Source organism: Trachemys scripta, chromosome 6 (genome assembly GCF_013100865.1).
Source record: "Trachemys scripta elegans isolate TJP31775 chromosome 6, CAS_Tse_1.0, whole genome shotgun sequence".
Classification (NCBI taxonomy): domain Eukaryota; kingdom Metazoa; phylum Chordata; order Testudines; family Emydidae; genus Trachemys; species Trachemys scripta.
This window is the reverse complement of record NC_048303.1, coordinates 75,865,021-75,886,743: the sequence shown is the minus strand read 5'-3', so window position 1 is coordinate 75,886,743 and position 21,723 is coordinate 75,865,021. Positions and strand designations below refer to the sequence as shown.

Below are 21,723 nucleotides of genomic sequence, written 5' to 3'. Positions count from 1 at the left end.
TCAGATGTAGAATTTTTAAATATCTTGACTTGCGGTGGGTTTGTTGTTGATAGGGTTTTTTTGGGGGGGAGGGGGAAATTAATTAGTGATAGTCTAGCTTGAGATAGCACTAACAGGGCTTCCTCTCCGTCCATTTTAGGACTTGTCACAATGAAAGAGAAAAAGGAACAATACTGGAAATATTGCATGGCAACTTGTATTTTTTATTTTGGATTTACGTACAGCGTATGACATCTCATAAACATACCCTAAGCTCCCAGCAAATGCATGCAGTAATCCACCATGATGTTTGTTAAAGAATAACTTTAAAATTAGTAGGCATGTGCTCCTGCAGAAGCTAAATTTAGGCAAATTTGTGAAAATTCGCAGAGCTACTTTTTTGGCAGAGGATATTAGCAAGAATGCATCTGCTCTGATATCCTTCAACAATGTGTATTGTAGAATGGCATAGTAGACATATCTAGTAACTTATTTGCCACTTATACTCAAGTTTAAAAAACAAACAAAAAAACCCCCAAACCACAACTCCCTCCTTCCTCCCCCTCCCATACCTATAACTAACAGATATGTGCCAATTTTTCATCATGCTCATTTGCTTGAATCCCTATACCCTATCCTTTGTTTGTGTCATTAGATTATAAGCCCTGCCAGGCAGGGATTGCCTCCTTTCTGTGTTTGTGCTGGATGTTGCACAATATGACTGTGGCCTTTAGGCCCAAGCAAAATGTAAATATTTACTAATAATTATTCCTCCCCCTCCCCCCTGCAAAAAATAGAAGTTCTCCCTGGAATTTGGCTTATCCTTCCAGTTCCCACACTTCTAAATAGAGTTTTTCCACCTTTTCTTTAATCTCTTATTACCCAAAAAGCAATGGGAATTAAGACAAAGGCTATATTTGAGCTTTTTATACAATTCTGAATTAAAATGGGGAAAAAATCCTGTTTAGCTTAGGCTCCTGTCTTGCAAATATTTATGCAGGTATTTATCTTTAAGAATATGACTAGCCACATTGACACAGTGGTTAGATTCACAAAGGGACTTAGGCACCTAGAAAATCACTGGGATTCACAAAGCCTGAGTTAGGTGCTCAGGCTTCCTATACCTTGAATGGAGAGAAATACATGTCTAAGAATGGGCCTCACAACAGCCAGCATGTTAGGTGGCACCCTACCTAAGCTAGCCAAAGGGATATAGTGAGGAGAGAGAGCCCCTTTCAGGGAGTTTAGCACCTAAGTCCAGTCTGGAAAGAGGCATTTATTTGTGCTTGGAATTCTAAACTGCAAGCCCTCTGCTGGTGGCAGTGGAGCACTGCTGCTGCCAGCACCGCACTTCTAACTTTTAGCCCTGTAATTAACATGCTGACCTGGGATGTGGGAGACCTCCTGTTCAAGTTCCACCTCTACCTGATGAGAAAAAGGGATTTAAACAGGCATCTGCAACCTCGGAGATCAGTGCTCTAACCACTGGGCTATGGGATATTCTGAGATGGGGCTCCCTCAATCTCTCCTGTTGCAGCTGTTCCACTTTGGATAAATAATAAATCACTGGAGCCATGGGACTAGGTTCTAGGCCTTCTACACCCTAGGTGAACATGCTAACCATTAGTCAAAAGAGTCATTCTCAGGCATCTCTCTCTTTCACTGGCCCAATGGCTTTTTAATTATTTATCCAAGGTGGAACAGCCTCAATTTGAGAGACTGAGGGAGCCACCTCCCAGAATATCCCATAGCCCAGAGATTAGGGCACTCATCTGAGAGGTAATATATCCCTCTTCAAATTCCTTCTCCTCATCAGGTAGAGGAGGATTTTAACCAAGGGCTCCCACATCCCCGTAAGAATCCTAACCACTATGGCACCTGCTCTCCACCCCCAATTTTTGTGGAATTAGGCATTCTCTGAGCACACCTACCGGATCAGGCCCCACAGGCGAGTTAGGTGGAGCAATGCCTATCTTCCCCCTGTTCAGGCACTGCACTGGAGATTAGGCTGGAGAGAGGTGTCTAGATGTCTAGAGCAAGGCTGCAATGCACGTACCCAGAGGCAGAAACATAAGCACAGAGGGAACTTTCACTGAAAAAATTTAGGCATCCAGTGAGTTTACTACCTACAGGGTTTGGCAGCAGCTAAGCAGCAGTTTTGTGAATACCAGTGGTGCCTAAATCTCAAATGTATGGACCTAAGTCCCTGTGCGAATTTAGCCCAATGTGACTACAGATGTGAGTAAAGGTAACCCCAGCTGTAAATGTTTAGAGGATTGGGGCTTAAGTGTCTCCTTGACTCTCCCAGAGCAACAGTTTCTACACATCTTTATTCAAAAAATACAACAGTAGTCTACAGACACTGTAGTTACACCAGTGTGAGGCTATAATTCTTGGACCATTATTTTAGAGTATTGGAGTTTTTCTTAAATTAAGGGCACAGTGCTGAATTTAGGATTGAGGTGGAGGCCTAGCTTCAGGAATCAAATGCTTTAAAAACCTACACCAATATATATATCAAAACCTAAGCTTCAATCCTGCAAGCTGAGGCACAAGTGCTTTTTCAGTGGGACTCCATGAGGGTGTAAGCTAGGGGTAGGCAACCTATGGCACGCGTTCCCAAGGTGGCATGCAAGCTGATTTTCAGTGGCACTCACACTGCCTGGGTCCTGACCACTGGTCTGGGAGGCTCTGCATTTTAATTTAATTTTAAATGAAGCTTCTTAAACATTTTAAAAACCTTATTTACTTCACATACAACAATAGTTTAGACTTATAGAAAGAGACATCTAAAAATGTTAAAATGTATTACTGAAATGCGAAACCTTAAATCAGAGTGAATAAATGAAGACTCGGCACACCACTTCTGAAAGGTTGCCAACCCCTGGTGTAAGCATTTGCTGATGTAGATCAGATTGCAGGATCAGGTCCTAGAAGTGATTTTTACTAAGGTCCCATCCTGTCAAGTACATGTTTAATTTTACTCAGACAAGTACTCCTGCTGAAGCCAAATGAGACTGCTCAGATGAGTAGAGTTAGACAGGTGTGTAAGTTTGGGGTCTAAATGTATCTATTTTTTCAAGTACACCTCTACGCCGATATAACGCAACCCGATATAACACATATTCGGATATAACGCGGTAAAGCAGTGCTCCAGGGGGATGGGGCTCCAGAGTGCGCACTCTGGCGGATCAAAGCAAGTTCAATATAACACGGTTTCACCTATAATGTGGTAAGATTTTTTGGCTCCCTAGGACAGCATTATATTGGGGTAGAGGTGTATATTAGTTATTTGTATTACTATATGCCTAGGAATGCCAGCTATGGATCAGAGCATCATTGTGCTAGGCACTGTACAAAAACAGAACACCAAGACAGTCCTTGCCCTGAAGAGCTTACAATCTAAATACCTAACTGGCACCTTTGCTGTCCCCAATTTCACATGAGAGAGCATTCATGCCATGGGAGTTATTAAAAAGCCTAGTGCTAAACAATACACCTAGATGCAAAGATTGTTTTTTGCCAGTGGAAAAACAAAAAGCAAGACCCAGCAATTAAAACAAACATCTGCAGCAACATTGGTAACTAATTCATTTTTGTTTTCAGTATTCTTGTATGTGTAGAAAAGCAACACAACGAAGATGTTAAAAACCATACATTAGTGACCAAGCTTATATTTTAGGTGGGCCCAGCTGTCTCTAAGCCCTTATAATTGTAGATATTTCTTTGAGAAAATTCACTGATGGCATAAGCAGGGACAACTCTAATGAAGTCAATAGATTGACAGACATGATCACCAGTGGTGAATTTGATCCAATAAGAAGTCCCTTTTTGAGGGATGGAATCAGAGGTACTTGTGACTGTGGTTTTTTAAATGTGATTTTAACATGTTGCAGTTCTCATTGACTTCAGTGGAAGTTACATGTGTACAAAGGATCCACCAAGCTCTAGATGTGCTTTCCTCTAGAATCTTTGAGAGCAGGCTTTTGTTTGGTGACTTTTCTAGCAGGGAAACTGCTACAGGGGTTCAACGTGTCCAACAAACTGATAATGTCTTAAATAGATAATTGTTCACTTACGTTCAAAATTAAACATTTAATTAGTCCATTTAGTGGTTAACTTTCTGTCCAAAGTCTGACACAGCCAGAATGTTAGCAAATAAAGATTAATACTCTCTCCATGCAATTGTTTCTCTTCTCTCCTGACCCTTCCTTCATCCCAGCTTCTGATAAATCAGGTTGCTTTGATTACAATTTGTGTTATAAATTAGCACTTTGAAAATGAAAAAGCTTCATTACAAACCTGAATTCATTAGTCTTCATAACACACCAGAGAGTAGTTATTCCCATTGGCCATACCTGGAAATGTTAAGTGACTTGTGCCATGTCACAAAGGGAAGTAAATGACCACAGGTGTTTGTTCCTGGATCCCAGTTTATCCCTCCCCAGGCACTCCTCCTCTTCCAAGCCCTCTGGAGAATATTTATATGAGCAATTCCACTCTGAAGTTTAACACTATAAAAACAATACCTTCTTACTTAACAGACGTGCTTCCCTTAGTGCAGGGATCGGCAACCTTTGGCACGCGGCTCCCCAGGGTAAGCACCATGGCGGGCTGGACTGGTTTGTTTACATGCCGCCTCAGCAGGTCGGCCGATCGCGCCGCTTCAGGCCAATGGGGGCGGCAGGAAGCGCTTGGCCAGCGCTGCTTCCTGCCGCCCCCATTGGCCTGGACCCGCGAACTGCGGCCAGTGGGAGCCATGATTGGCCGAACCTGCCAACGCGGCAGGTAAACAAACCAGCCCAGCTCGCCAGGGTGCTTACCCTGGGGAGCCGCGTGCCAAAGGTTGCCGATCCCTGCCTTAGTGTATTTAGTCATCTCTGCAACACAAGTTTGTACTGCTTTATTACTTTTAATGCTGCAGAACCACACAGAAAAAATGGAGTAAACTGGATTCTCTTCTTGCTTGTGCATCATGCACAGAACTGTTTACTAGAGGCCAATTAGCTTGAATTCAGTGGAACTGCACAGATGCAACTTTAGGACATAATTTAACTAGCAGAACCTTTATTGCAAGTGATGATGCAATAAAGGAAAAAACCCAAATTGACTCTCGGAGGCCAGGCTGAGTTAAAGAAAAATATTCACTTGTTTTTACTGTAAGACTGGGTATTGAGAGACAATGACCGCAGAACCCCAGGGCAGCATTTGCACAGTTGCATTACAGAGCAGAATTGCACTTCCAAGCTCTTTTCCTTGCACAGGTGTAAGAGATCAATCTCTTTAAAAACCATTTACATCCTCCCCCCTTACCCCCCGTTTTGTGTTACGTATTTGTTTTGTTTCTTGAATTGCAGAATAGCCTGATGGCCCTTTATGTCTTGCTTTTCCTTGCACATCTTTGCAACTAAACCCGCTAGCCAAACCAGCCCCTGAAAGGCTACAAAATGGATTTGTGTAAATAATACATTGATCTGTTTACAGGCCGGGCCCTTTTATTGCTTGCTCGGCGGAGATGGAGATGCAGCAGCAGCAGGTCCTTTCAAGGCAGGGTTTGGTTTTCTGCCTCCTGAAGGCTTTGACCTGGCGACTTCTCTCGGATGCGCCTCCGCTCGCTGGCCACCAGGGGTCCCAGACACGCGCTGCTTCCCAGCCGCTCTTTGTCCTGCTGCTTCCCCCGCGAGCCCGCCTCCCCATCCCGTTCGGAGCTCGCGGCTGTCGCTGCCGACTTGTACAAGTGGCCGCCAGTCAGGAAGCAGAGCCACGCCCCCGACTCCCTCCCCTGCCTCGCCGGCCGGGCTGCTCCAGCCCCCGCTGCTGTTCCACCTCGCTCGCTTAGCAGGTCAATGAATTGCCAGAGGCTTGAGGCTGAGGAGCTGGAGAAGCCTGGCTCTGGAGCCATCCTCGAATCCCTGCCTAGCAAACATGCGCGTCTGCACTGTCTCTGATTCCCCAGCCAGGAACGTAGCTGCTTGAGAAGTTGGAAAAACGAGGAGGACTAACAGGGGCGTGTAAAGCAATCCGGAGCTACAAAAGGAGGGTGAGTGTGCACGGTGTGCAGCGAGCTCTGCTCCCACCTAGGCTGAGTTCTCGGTGGACATGAACTGTGTGCGTCTGTCCCTCGGGGTATAGGCTCTGTGAGCTCCGAATCCCTCGAGGATGGTAGAACTCGCCCCTGTAAAAGGTGGCCCCCACTGAAACTTGGTGGGCAATGGCAATACGAGCTGAAGTATTTTTTGAAATACTAATGCATGAAAATGTCAGTTGGAGGTCTCTCTTTAAATGATCCATCTCTAAACCAACAATTACCTGTTTGTTTTCTTGGCTGCCCCTTTGCCCAGAACAATGTAGTTCATATTTCAAGCCACAAGCAATGACAATATGGAATACATTGGATTTTGATAAATAATAAAAATGTAAATAAAGTCACAGCATGAAAATGAACTGAAGCTAATAACTTCTGTACAGATAATCATGTTTAATGAGGATTTTTAGCAGACAGTTATATATAGTAGGGACACATACAAATACGTTAGACCAGGTAGGATTCTGTAATGTATTCTAGTCTCCTAGGGAATTATTACAGTTTGCCTTTTGTAACTTACAATTTAAAAAAGCAACAACAATCAAGGAAACTATTTAAACACACAACTGTGAAACAAACAAATATATATTATAGCCACATACTACATATACATATGTACCCACACAAAACATGTACATACAACCATATGCTACAAACACAATTTATATATCTAAGTCATTGAAGTGTACAAATAAAACTCATAATATAGCAACATTTGAAGTTGCAACACAAAATAAGAGCTACAGCACTCAAGGTTTAGTCTCATACTGCGTCCCTAACTCATACTTGTGTATTTTTCTCCCTCTAGGATAGGGAGAGCTATGAATACATTTTTTTTATGGAAAAATATGGCTACAATATTCATACCTTTGTCTTCCATTTATGATTTTGTGTGGGTCTACAGTATTTCTATGTTCATATGTGATATTATACATATTCATAGTGGTTCAGTTTTAGAATTCCTGTATAGTTTCTTGTTGACCGCAAGTTTCACTGTTCTTTTTAAATATAGAGATCATTATCTGTATATATGTCTCTGTGCATGAAAATTCGTTGTGTGTACATATCACATTAACTTCTCAGGAGCATTATATAATATGAATGTGGTTTTTGGTTGTGTGGGCATGAAATTGTGATAGAAAACTCAGTCCTGAACTACCCCTGGACAGAGGGGAAAGGAGAGGCAGGCTAGCGTGTTATTATGTGTGTGTTCTTCTCTGTGTGTGTGATTGCATCTGAGTCTGTCTGAGTCACTCTGTGTCCATGAACTTTACAAGCATTCAGTTCAATACCATTCAGTGCAGATTCCAGTTGCTGGTTTACAGCCAAGCAGCCAGCCAGCCAACCCACCTGTTAAAATGTAACATGTACATTCCAGTCAAAGCACTTGGAAAAGCAACAAAATAACAATAAGAAATAATGTGTTATCTTAACACAGGCATGTGTATTAACTTCTGCCTTGATGTACCATAATGGAAAATGAAGTCTTTGAGTATAAGCCAAATTGCATTTTATTAGAGGTTTGGATTAGTGACTGGTCTATTGGGGGTTTATTTGGGCAGAGAATTGAGAGTCCACATAAATGAAATATAATTTGACATATACACAACTTAATTTCTACTTGGATAAGAATGCTGTATCTATATCAGGATGGATTTCTACTTCTGTTTTTCATAATATACTGATATGTAATTTTAATTTTATTACCAGAAAAAATTGCGACAGAAATAAACAAGGGTTTATTAAAGTGACTGTTCCAGCAACTACAGTTAAGGCTGTTTCTTCAGCAATTCCATTGCAAAACCATTTCTTCACACTCTTAAAAATACCCCACACATCCTGAGTCTCAGTGTAGGAACACTGTATCCTTTTTTGTGACTTAATCTTTATACAGTGGCTTGAAGATGTAAAGAGCTATGTACGTGTTAAATATTGCTGTCTATGACATTTTAAAAAACAGTTTGATTTAAATTTCAACAAGTTTTAAATGTACCAGTTTAACACTCTCTTGCACTCACCTTTAAAAATGGTTTGAAATTTAAAAAAAAGTTAAGGGAAAATAATTTGGCAAACAGTAACTACAGTACATGGGGAAATCTAACCACTTCAAGAATCACTGAGCTGTGTAAAGTAAGCGCTATCTAAGGCTATGTGTACACTGCACTTTTGTTGGTAAAACTTTTGTCAGTCAGGAGTGTGAAAAAAACCACACCTCTAATTGACAAAAGTTTTACCCACAAAAAGCACCAGTGTGGCCAGCACACCTACTGACAAAGCTACCACTCCTCGTTGGGGGTGGTTTATTTTGTCTGTGGGAGAGCGCTCTCCTGCTGACAAAGAGTGGCTACACTGTGTACCTTACCTTGGCACTGCTGTAGCGGCCCTGCTGTGCTGCTCTTAGATGCGCAGTGTAGGCATAGCCTTACGAGAAGCAGAGTTGTAACTTTTTCATGAGGATATTTAAGGCCTAGCCAATGCCCATGGAAGTAAGTGGAAAGACACCCACTCACATCAGTGGGCTTTGGATCAGGCTGTTGATACACTTACAATACCGGAACCCACCTCGTGCTAATCCTGTGAAGAGACCGACATGGACAAATTCCTGCACCTCTGCTGATCCTCATTGATTTCATTGGGGCATCGTGTTGATGCAAGGGGTCTGACTGCACTGAGCTTGTTGCAGGATCAGGGTCTGCATAATCTATATGTACTTGCGCGATAAACAGGACTAGTTTTTGAGATGCCATTACATCTCAATTGGACACTGTAAATAGTATTAGCCATTATACAACTTGTAGTGGCTTGGTGTTCAGAAAGTTGTCCGTTACAGTCTGTCACATAGATCAAGCAATCCACTTGTAACTACACTTTTCATGTAAGTGGTTATTTTAGCAAAAATCAAAATAATATTGATGGATGATAAGTCTTTAAACTTCCAAGTGATGGACTTCACTGACCTGAATGGAGTAGTTTGGAGTTAATTTAGGCAATACCCACTTTAACTCCATTAGGGCCCTGTTCTGCAAGATGTGGATTCAAAAATTCATCGACTTTAAGGCCAGAAGGGACCATTGTTATCATCTAGTCTGACCTCCTGCATAACTGAGGCCATAGAGTTTTACCCAGTAATTTCTGCATTAGGCTCATAACTTCTGTTTAAGGAGTGCCCTCACTTGCCTCTCATGTCAGTGGGAATTAAAGGGTGCTCAGAATCACACTACTCTTTTGCAGGTTCGAGCACTAAATGAGTATTAAAAATCCACTTTTTCACAGATCTGTCATTAAATCAGAACTGTTCTGGCATATCATAATTGTGCATATAACTCCCATTAAAGTGTATGAACACAGTCACACTTCTTGTGGGATGTACCCTGGTGAGAGCCTCCTGCTTCCACCTCAGGAATGAGGACTGAAGCCTGGGACTGCCAGTAAGAGAAAGAACAGGAGTACTTGTGGCACCTTAGAGACTAACAAATTTATTAGAGCATAAGCTTTCGTGGACTACAGCCCACTTCTTCAGATGCATATCTAAGGTGCCACAAGTACTCCTGTTCTTTTTGTGGATACAGACTAACACGGCTGCTACTCTGAAACCTGTCATTAAGGGAAAGAAGTGACTCTTGGAAGTGGGATAGGAGGACTCCGCTCTTAGAGCACTGTCCCAATCCACAATTCTAAAATGGCACCTAGCTGCCTGCCTTCGGTTTTCATGCCACTCCTTCCACTCTTGTTGGATTCTGCCCATCACTGAGTAGCAGTAAGATTCTGGGGGTCTTTCTGACTTCCCATGGCTGGTACTTTTGGTAGTAGGAGGGGAAAACACCTTGGGCCTGATTGTGATCTCACATATGTGTAAAAGTCTATGGAGTTACTCCTGATTTACTTCAGGAGAGAGGAGAGTCAGGATCCTTGTATTTCATGGGTTCTGCCACAGATATTGTCACAGCCTCCCCAGCCATCAACTGGGAAAAGAAAGCTGGGGCTGTAAAATAAAATTGACTATACAATTGTATCTCAAGGCAAACATTTTCTATAGTGGTGTCTGCTTCTGGGTGCCCAACCCCAGACTCCAGTTAAAGTCAGTGGTGTGAATGCTCAACACCTTTGAAAATTAGGCTCATGGTGTTTCAGGCCTTGGCTACATTGGCGCTGTACAGCGCTGCAACTTGCTGCGCTCAGGGGTGTGAAAACGCCTCCCCCCCCCGAGCGCAGCGAGTGCAGCGCTGTAAAGCACCAGTGTATTCAGTGCCTGCAGCATTGCACGCTCGCTCGCAGCGCTGCAAGCTATTCCCCTCGGAGAGGTGGAGTACTTACAGCGCTGCGAGAGAGCTCTCGCAGCACTGGCGGCGCAACTACACTCGCGCTTCACAGCGCTGCCGCGGCAGCGCTGTGAATTCCCAAATGTAGCCAAGGCCTCAGTTTGCTGCGCCATCCTGAGATGTAGTCCTGCCCATGGGGAGAATGAAGACATGGGGAACTTGAAACTACAAATCTCATGACGCACTGCAAGACTCAGACAGACACAACAATTAAAGTTGATCTGAAACTAAAGGTTTTGTTCCAGGTCAACAAACAACTGAAATGTTTCAATTTGGGACTGTCAAAACATTTAGTTGCAGTGAAAACTGTTTTGACATTTCCTAGTTGAATTTTTTTTAACTTTTCATTCCATCCAAAATTTCAATATCAAGAAAACAGATGTCAAAATATTGGAATGCCCTATGAAATGGAAATTTCAGGTTTTGATTCTCTCTAGAATTAACCTCTCAGAGCTGGGGAAAAGAAATTCTCAAGTCTTGTGCAAGAAACAGGATATTTTTAAAAATAGTTAGACTGCCACCAAGCAAGCCAATATATTTTTATGCTAAATGCCTGCTCTATTGCACTCATTTGTTCTGATGAATTCAATGGGACTACAGAAATACTTAAAGCTAAGCATGTGCTTAAGTGCTGTGCTGGTTTGAGGCCTTAATCTTTGATGTTGCAGTAGAAAGGGAGATTGGATTGGCCCAGTTCTGGAACTGAAAAAAAAATCAGTGTTTTGAAGTCAATAAATAGATGACATTATATAATTATAACTGATAATTAACTATGGTTAACTAAGAGTGCCATGTATGTAGCTTAACGAATAGTGATGTGAGAGTCACTAGCCCTTTTTCTGTCACCTGTTACTTTATACTTACATGCATTTAAGTTCAGTAAGAAAAGTGAAGAAGGATTGTGAGTGCTAGTCTGCAGGAAAAGTACAGCAGATGGAAAATTTAATACAAAGAAGGTGAGAAATAACTAATAAAATGTCAGCTGAAGTAACAAGATGCATGTGGGTGTGTGCTAGGCTGTAATTCACTGGGATGTGTTCTACTTCATATTATATCTACATATATTTATTTTTCTTCTGTGTTCTGGGGCTAACTAGCTGAACAATGTCTAAGAAGCAGCAACAGAACTACATCCTGCCAACTTTTAGAATTAAGGCAAAACTCTCAATGGTAGCAATCTGGATTGATGTTCCTCTGCTGTACTCACATTCTTTTTCCTGCCTCCTAATTTTTGTATCTATTTTTAAAATACATATGTTTATGAAGTTTCCCACAATGAGTCTCCTGGGCTTACTCTTCTTGGCTGGAGCCATCTTTAGAGTAATACGTCATCAGACTGCCATTGATCTAATGATGTACCTATTACTTGATATTCAGATATTGGCAAGAAATAGAGTAAGGTTCTAAATGTTTGCATCAAAAGGGCTAGGGGAAACTAGTTATATTGTATCTAATCTTTGCACACAAGCAACCATATTTTTAAATATATATGTACTTTCTAAAGATGAAATGTATATCTTAGAAAGAGTTTGATTATATCTGCTGCAGGAGAGGGAAAAGTAATAATTTATATGAATTCCAAACCTGGATTCCAAAGTGTATTGAAGGAAAGAGAGTAGACTTCATATTGGTCTTCATACCCCCACTTTTTAATAGCAAAATGCCAGATTTTTCCAAAATATTCAGCCTTTCCTCCCCCTGCAAAAAACAAACAAACAAAAAAACAACAACACATTTTCAAAAGAGCTCTGCTCCCATTTATGTACCTACATGAAGTATCCAGATTTTTTTAATAGTGTTCAGTTTCCAACGGAAAAAACACAATATTCAGTGAGAGGTAAGAATGAAATAAGCAATGTGGTGAGGTCAGTTTTCAAAGTGAAAGTTTTGTAGACCACTTTATTAAATGTAAATGTGAATCGAGGTAGTTGCATGCTATTTGAACCTCTTTTTTATTTCCTGACCCATTAATAGATTCTGGGTTAGAGTGATGAGGTGGGAGGTTCTGGGAGGATGGATTTTCTTCTCTTTACCTTGCTCATCTTTGTTTGCCCTCCATTCCCTTGACCCCATGGTCCCTTTTTCACTTTCTTCCTGCTCCTCCCTTGTTCCTTTTTCTGCATGGCTATCATTCTCTTCTCATTCCCTCTTTTACCCACTCTCCCCCTTGCTTTCCCTTTTCCTTTTTTCCTTACTCTGTTCCCTCTAGTTTTCTGCAACTCTCATTGGTCTTAAATCAGTTTTCTCATCATTCTAGCCCTCTCTGTTAGGTTTTACATCTCTCTCTCCCATCACTCTTTGCCCTTTCTTCCGAGTTCCCCCTTCACTCTTCTTGCTGCCTTCATCACTTCCCAGTCCCGTGGTGTAATTGCTCTTTTTTGCTGTTTCCATGCCATCTGGTGTGTTCACATGGGTAGTCCTGCAGCACTTACTAGCAGGACCCTCGTGACTCTACCAAAGCCCTTTGCTAAATTACCTCCAATGCATAGTTAAACTTGGTCTCTAGCTGCATATGAAATATTTAAAGCTAATAAAGAACTGTCAGTGTTAATAAAGAAAAAGACTCCAGCCCCACAACATAGACTATATCTCTCCTACTCTGCAATCACCCCCACCTCAGGCAAAGGGATTGGCCTTGAACGGAGACCTGAAGGTAAGCACCCAGGACTTGTCTAAGCCGTGAGAGGGAAGTGAATTTTAGAGCCAAGGACCTACTATTGAAAATGCCTGGTCTCCTGATCCTGGTTTACGGTGGCACATAGGGAAAAGGGAAGTGGGGGCCCCTCAGGTAGCCTTGACCCAAACCATTTAGGACTTTATAGATCACTGTCAGCTCCTTTGATTGCACTTGGAAACAAGTCATGAATGCAAATAAGAAGTCAGTACAATTTTTGGAGAAGTATTGTAATACGCTTCCTATGGCCACCACTACCAAGCTGTATTCTGCTGCATCAAAAGAGTCTATAAAGGTAGTTCCATGTAGGGTGTACTGCAGCAGCCCAATCTGGAGGTTACAGAATGTTAAATTGCTATAGCTAGGTCCACATCAGAGAAAAGTAGTTGCAAGCTCCTTACTAGACCTAGATGAAGTGAGGCACTCTTGGCCACCTCCTGGGAAAACAGGAGTAGCTGGGATCCAAAATCCCTCTAGGATCATGTAGGACAGTGGCTCTCAAACTTTTGTACTGGTGACCCCTTTCACATAGCAAGCCTCTGAGTGCAACCCCCCCAATAAATTAAGAACACTTTTTTATATATTTAACACCATTATAAATGCTGGAGGCAAAGCGGGATTTGGGGTGGAGGCTGACAGCTCGCGACCCCCCAGTAATAACCCCCTGGGAGTCCTGACCCCCAGTTTGAGAACCCCTGGTCTAGGGAAAACCGCATCAGTGCCAGAGAAAGGGACAAATTAATTCTCTTAGTTAGTCTATGAGCTGGGCTACAGAGTTCAGGCCATCTCTCTTTACCCACAATATAACCCCCACTGATGTGAATAGAATTTTTGTGCAAACCTTGTTTCTCTTACATCCCCTGTCCCACTTTATTTTTCCACAGCTGTCTTTTTTTAATCATTTTCTCCATTCAGCAGTGTGATACTTTGTAAGTCTTTATTATATATAAACAATAGCATACAGAGGCCCAGTAGGAGCAAGCACTGTTGTGCTAGATACTGTGAAATCATCCGAGGAGGCAGTCCATGCCTCCCCAGAGTTTCCAATTGAAAAAGATAAGTGTCACATGGAGAGGAGAAAGACACCACACAGTCATTATGATTATATAATTGCAAAAAAGTTATAGATAAGATGCCAACCATTTCCATCTTCCCATTAACCTGTCCACCTTACATTTGCTGATTATTTTTTTTTTCTAGGTGTCATGGGTAAAGATGGCACTTGGAGAGGGGTAATGGCTTTACGGGGCGGGGGACATCTCATATGTAACAGACAGCATGGAAAAAGTCAGAAATACCTTTGTGAGAAATTGACGTGGGCCGATGAAACTGGTGTAGTAGGGGATACAGTAGAACCTCAGAGTTAGGAACATCACAGTTACGAACTGAGTGGTCAACCACACACCTCTTTTGGAACCAGAAGCACTGTATGCAATCAGGCAGCAACAGAGATATATATATTTAAAGGCAAATACATGTACACTGTGTTAAATGGGAATGGAGGCTGTTCATAACTCTGAGGTTCTACTGTACTATTGACAACAGCAGACTCGGGTCCTCCTTTGGTCTCTTCTCCTGCTAGCTTTTTTTGCAGGGATGGAGCCAATTTGCTGTTTTATGGTAATTTGATTTCCTAATCCCACTGTCGTCTGTCAATCTCAGTTGCATTCTCTCTGAGCTTCCCTCTCATATCCTTGAGGCAAGTGAGCAGTTAGCCAACATCACCCTCTAGGAACTCTAACACTAGTATTCTAGAATGAATGTCTTCCTCCCCCGCAACCTAGTCTAGCCAAGTATTCAAACAAGTCTCTAACTAACTGTTTCCAAGACAGCTTCCAGATTTAAGAGACTCCAGTATTCAATGAGCAACTCACATAGTGTTTAGAGCACTAGGTGATGTGTCCATATTATGCTGTGTCACTTAGAGGCAAGCTTACCTATTATTGAATGAGCTGGAAATTTTCTCCCATGTTCATCTCATATATTACAATCTAGTCTTCTCCAGCACATTTAGAGCCAGAATGAGTGAAACTGGATTAAGTCAAAGAGACATTCATTTGTCCACTCTTAAGTTGGATCAGTCCCACTCGTAGTTGGACATCCAGTCTGAATCTAGAAGAACAGGAGTACTTGTGGCACCTTAGAGACTAACAAATTTATTAGAGCATAAGCTTTTGTGGACTACAGCCCACTTCTTATGCATCCGAAGAAGTGGGCTGTAGTCCACGAAAGCTTATGCTCTAATAAATTTGTTAGTCTCTAAGGTGCCACAAGTACTCCTGTTCTTCTTTTTGGGGACACAGACTAACACGGCTGCTACTCTGAAACCAGTCTGAATCTAATTGCTCTTAGCCATGAAACAAACATATCTCAGCGCAAAAAACATTCAACTCTGCTCCCAGGCTATACACCGTAAGAATCCACTCTGGTGACAAAGACAATTGATCAACACAACCTTGACCTTGTTGTTTGAGCGCCTGGGTTTTGAGTTTCTTGCGGTGATGAATATGGAGAGAGAAGGATGCTTAAAAAAGAAAACAATCACAAAACCCCCACAAAAAAAAATTTAAACATGTAGACTACCTGTTCTGCAAATAAAAGGTATAATTTCTCCCCCTCCATTAGTCTAGTATGTGAGCACTCACAATCTTTAATGTATTTATCCTCACAACATCTCTGTGAGACCGGGAAGCACTAAACACTGTTACCCCACAAACTGAGACAAAGGGAGACTGTGTCTCATCCAAAGTCCCAGAGGAAGCTGTGGCAGAATAAGGAATTGAACATGTGTCCCAAGTCCCAGTCTAGAGCCTTAACCACTAGAGAATTCTTCTTCTCCTTATATCTCCTCATATCTATGATGTGATCTTGTCTAAAACTCTTAGGGGCACACTGACAGACAGAAAGCCTACTCTTAGGTTCACTCTGTCCAGTGTAAAGGCAACAGCTAATAAAGTCACAACCATCCACAGTTTAGTCATTGATGAGGCAACCAGCATTTCTTGTACAACTGAAACCTGGCTGGATAAGCTAAATGAGCCTCTCTTGACCCAGGTCTTTTCAGTTAGGTGCAACATGCACTGAGAGGGAGTGGTTAGGTTGTGTTACCAATAGCCCAGCTATAGGAGTTATCTGACTCTAAAAATAAATATATTTGATTGTGTCCAACTAGTTTGAGTCCTGGAATGGTGTTAATTTGGGAATAATTATGGTGCACAGACTTATATTTCAATGACTTCCAAGTCCATGTGGGTGATGGCTCTCCACAGAATCTTACGGCTGCCATGACAACATGAAACACTCACATACTTCAGCCCACGGGAGAGCATGCTGTCATGGTCAGAACTTCCACTCTTCCAATTTGTAGCCAGGGCCATCTTTTGCTCACATGTTTGTGATCTTACGTTTTTCATTGCTCCACTCATGAAGACAGATGAGCACGGTAGGCTTTCATATTTCTTAAAGGCACAGTGTTATACAGCAAGTAATTAACTCTCTCAAGGGGTTGGTAGAACAGTATGATTTTCTGTCCACAGCTATTGCTATCATTGCCTCTAAGCATATAGAAAAAGTAGAGTGAGGATTGGCATTCTGTTTGCAGGATTTGAGAGTAGACTTGACAGCATGGGAGTAGCATAAAGAAAGTTCCCACATCAATGGCAAATAACTTAGTACTTAGAGCACTGTTCCAGGCCCTACACCAATGCCAATAAGTTTTGTTTGTTTTACTTTGCTGTGGTACTGTAGCTTTGCTGCTGCCAGGCAATTTATTATAAACCATTTCTGAACTTTTAAATACAGACCACAGTTACATAAATGTTAATAAATACATATGTTGTTGCAAACTCCTATTTAGCTGGGCACTGGATGTATTTCCTTTCTTGTAATTGCTGATTACCAACATATGTCTCTCCCAAATCTCAGCTTTCTCCTCTTGTAGTCAGTCAGTTTGATTTCACTTACGTCACAAGCTAGCATTATCATCATCACACTCTCTTGCCCAGCTGTGAAATATAATGCCTGACACTGAATTCTAGCATCTGCAAAGAAAGCAGACAGGAGGAGTGCACAAGTCATCAAATATATTCCTAATTACATCCAAATATTTTGATGATCAGCACTGAATGGGAAAGAGAACAAGCATAGGCAAAAGAGGCTACGGTAATGTATGTATTAAGGAGCTAAAGCAGGGGTGGGCAAACTATGGCATGTGGGCCGTGTCCGGCCCATCATACCTTTTAATCTGGCCCTCAAGCTCCAGCCAGGGAGCGGGGTTGGGGACTCGCCCTGCTCCGCGCATGCTGTGGCGCCACGTGGCTCCTGGAAGCAGCGTCATGTCCCCCCTCCGGCACGTAAGGGCAGCCAGGGGGCTCCACATGTTGCCCCTGCCCTAGTGCTGGCTCTGCAGCTCCCATTGTCCGGGAACTGCGGCCAATGGGAGCTACAGGGGCGACACCTGCAGACGGGGCAGCGCACAGAGCTGCCTGGCTGGCGTTGCACTGTAAACCCCTCATCTCTAGCCCCACCCCAGAGCCCGCACCCCCAGCCAGACCCCTCATCTGCTGCCCCAACCTGGAGCCCCCTCCTGCACTCTGAACGCCTCAGCCCCAACTGGAGCCTCCTCCCCCACACCCCAATCCCCTGCCCCAGTCCGGAGCCCCTCCCGCACCCTGAACCTCTCCTTTCTGGTCCCACCATGGAACCCGCACCCCCAGCCCAGAGCCCATACCCCCTCCCACATGCCAACCCCCTGGCTCAACCCAGAGCCCCCTCCCATACTCCAAACCCCTCTGCTCCTGCCCCAGCCCCCTCTTGCACCCCAAACCTCTCATCCCTGGTCCCACCCCAGAGCCCACACCTCCAGCCAGAACCCTCATCTCCTCCCATATCGTAACCCCTCTATCCCAGCCTGGAGCCCCCTCCCGCACCCTGAACTCCTCATTTCTGGCCTCACCCCAGAACTCGCACCGCCAGCCGGAGCTCTTACCCCCTCCCGCACCCCAACCTCCAATTTCGTGAGCATTCATGTCCCGCCATACAATTTCCATACCCAAATGTGGCCCTCAGGCCAAAAAGTTTGCCCACCCCTGAGCTAAAGCATCTTAAGTTTTCTGATCCTTGCCTTCTTTGTTTCCATAAATGCAAAGTTTACAAGAAAATCTCTTGATTAATGCCTGTCACGGATCCTAGTGAGCATCCACTCCTGAGCACCCTCTAGGACTGCTGGGGAAGGGGTGGGGAGGGATACAAGCCTCTGTGCTGTGGATCCCTTGGGGTGTGTTAAGCTTCTAAAGCCTCAGCAGGTTGCCACACTGGTTCCTTCGTTGGCCTTTCTGGCACATTTCCTAGGCACTCACACTCAGTCTGTTACCCCATCATAGAAATGGGGCTCCTTAGCCTCCAAACCCCATCACTGATACCCAAGATATCCCAGTTACTTAAATACACCTCTTTCCCACAACTCCACCCCAAAGCTTCTGGTTGCAGAATAACTCTCTCAGGGGCACGCAGCAGTTATGAAGCAGTGAACATACACCCACTCTGCTCTGTCTAATTTCTTTAATCTTTTTTATACTTAATCATGTCAAGCACAGAGGAGTTCAGATCATACAAAGCAACAAACACAAAATGCATGTCCCTGCCTCAGTTTCCTCACCAATCCAGGGCACTCTTGGGGCTGGGATCTGAGTCCCTGGGGTAATCCCGAGTATTGGGGCCATCTGAGCTCAGGAAAGTGGTCAGGGCTGCCCTGGCCTATGAAGCTACTGCATGCAGGGTGACCTCTCCCTGCTTGAGTCCCTCAGCCAGCTTCTGTGACCTTGCTCTCTCTTTTGCCCTACACTTCTTTTCCTGGCTGGTTCCCCCATTCCTCTGTTTCTTTATTGCAACCCTACCTGGTCTCTCTTGTTCCCTGATAAGTTTCCACTGCTCATAACTTCCCCTCTCCCTCCAGAGGAACCAACTTTTTTAGCATAACCTTTGTAAAGTCTAAGTACAGTTGTTAACTGTTAATATTTCCTGTTGTCCCTGTCTGGTGTATCTGCTGTAAGGCCAGACATATACATATAGACACAGATGATAAAGCAGTTTTTCAAAATACAGTTTTGCAATATCAGTCAGAATTAAAAAGTAGTACTGATAGCCTCAATTCATCACACTGTCATTTGGCTACATGAATAAATACCAATAATGTTAAACTTATTGCTCATTTGTAATGTTCTATTTTTCTAATATCTTAATTAGGGCTGAACAGTTGAATCTAGCAGTAATGCTAAAAGAGCTCTTCTATAAATTGAGGGTAAGAAGCTAAAATTATTTTCTGAGCATAGAGGTCATATTCCTCACAAGTTAGTCTTCTGGAAATATCTTTTTTTCTTAGAAGTATAAGCTGATTTCTTACTTAATTATTCTACAAAAACTAGGAGCTTAAAATCAGTTTTAATAATGGACAAGAGCAAATATGTTTTTCCAAACCCTGACAGAAATTGAGCCTTCTTGTTCCCACTCACCCTCCGGGGTGTGTTGCCAAAAAGGGCTGTACAAACTACTGGCAGTGTCTTACCCATATCAGTCAGGGCACCCCCGATGGAAGTGCTTAGTGAAACACCCTCTTCTTCATTAAGAGCAGACCTCTCAGTGACCTCAATAGAAATGGGATAAGGCCTTTAACTTCTGAAAGATGCAGTGTTCAAATGCCCATAGTTAGTTTATATAATAAGCGACGTCATGTTATTTTATTTTATTTCAAAATACTTTAAATATTTTATTGTATATTCATGTCATATTAGAGGCAGTTCAATAAAAGGCTATTAGAACACAGTTTTCTTTGTATACATTTCCTGGGGAGAGTTCACTATCATTAATAATTGTAACATACACAGATTTAAAATATAGTTTCCTATATTCCTGTTAAATGACATTGGAAAAGACATATAGACATCAGAGCACTGGTTACAAACAATTTGTTTTTGCTAAAGATGGCTTCAGTTTGCACGTTGTGTGTGTATGTGTGATTTTTTATATATATATATATATATATATATATATATATAGGTGAATGCAGTAAGAGGGCCCCATATGGTTCAAAAGAGAAAAATTCTCCCAAGGCTGTGTGGATGGTAAACAACATGAGTGTATAGAAAATGTATAGCAGAAGCAGTTGCAATTAGAAAGAATCCATAATAGTTACACATGCATAGCTGGAATACTTCTCAAGTAATATGAGTGAGGCTCTTCTGGTACAGCCGGAGCTGGGCATGTGCTTTTCTGTGTGTGAATACTGTGCTTTGAAAGCTCCTTTATGATTCACAAAAGCAGCTGCGTTAGAGCTGGAGTGGCTGTAGAGTTTTTGCAATTCATTTAATAGGTATATCGCAGGCTGCTCCCATCTGTTTTGAAGATTTGGGAGAGTTGAGTATTGGGGAATTTACTTGTTCACCAGTGGCAGTGACAAGTGACACAATGTTGTTGTTCATTCAGAGTGAAGTAGTCCTTTCTCGACTCATTTAAGGACTGTGGATCAAAGCTAGCAAGAATACCTACTAAAGTCTACTCAAAATGTGAGTTGGCTTTAGTTGGGCAATCAATATAAATTTTGTAAAGCCTTCAGAAAGGTAGCTCATGCTCAACTTTGCATTAAAAATGTTGAAGAAGATTCCTAAGCTAGAGTTCTTAAGTATCTCCAATAGTAACATTTCAGATGTTAGCACACAATACAAAGTCTTTTCATTCCAGTGATTAAGTTAAAAAAAAAAAAAAGTAGATTTTTTAGAGTCTTCATTTCAATTTTCAATAACTGCTAAATGTTTCAGGGTTTTTTTTTGTTTTTGTTTTTACATTTTTGTCCCTTGGTATAACGTTTTTGCTACCTATTCCTCTGGTAGTCAGTCAAATCAGGAAGCTTGCAATGACTGCACAATAGCTAATCTATACCTGTACACTGTGCTTGTAATGTACTGTATCCATCACATGTCATTTTAAACCCACTATTTAAGTGAAAATAAATAGTAGAGATATGATCTTCTCAGAGTGTCCACTTGGTTTTCAGCTTTGGGATAACATTCCTTATAGAAAAATCTTATAGAATTTAATGGGAATGAAACTAATAGGGTTCTAAAGTACTGGAAAAGAGACAAGGAGATCTTCCTTTCTACAATGGGTTTTGTTTGTTTGTTTTTGGTTGGCTTTTTGTTTTAAACCAGACAGAATTGTATCAAAGAGTTATGGTTCTCTATTATATTTTATAGGATTTTCCATAAGGGAGAGATAATGTATTAGTAAATGTAAACAAAAAAGAGGGGGGATGATGAGAGAGAGAGAGGGTGTGTGATTATTGAGAATCATTTATAACCATATAAATGATTCTCAATAATATATAAAGTTTCAGTAATGCAAAAGCCAAACACTTCCTTCATAAAGGCTCCTGTATCTTGAATTCAGAGTTGGCTAACATTTGTCAGAACAGTTTTCTGGCAAAGAGTAATCTAATATGAAATGCAGTTTTCAAATTTCAGATTTGAGCTTTGAAAAATCCCATGTTAGACTTGAACAAGGAGGTCACTCTTAATGGTGTAACACAAGACAGGAAATGTCACAGTTAAGATTAGAAGCCAAACTGATACATCTTTCCACCCTCTACTCTGTTGTCTATTGTGAGTAACTGAAAG

The 21,723-nt window shown here is 42.2% G+C and overlaps 1 protein-coding gene across 5 annotated transcripts in view; it reads left to right on the top strand.

The window, feature by feature from the left end:
- MARCHF3 (membrane associated ring-CH-type finger 3) overlaps positions 1–21,723 on the top strand; it is a 144,050-nt gene that overhangs the window by 27,976 nt on the left and 94,351 nt on the right. For 2 of the 5 annotated variants that reach the window (XM_034774940.1, XM_034774937.1), the window contains exon 2: positions 5,464–6,019. The exons of 2 other annotated variants lie outside the window; for them this stretch is intronic. The gene's annotated coding sequence lies outside the window, so the exon portion shown is untranslated. Of the gene's footprint in view, positions 1–5,316; positions 6,020–21,723 lie in introns of those variants that run through there. One more of the 5 variants, XM_034774939.1, reaches the window with a different exon arrangement.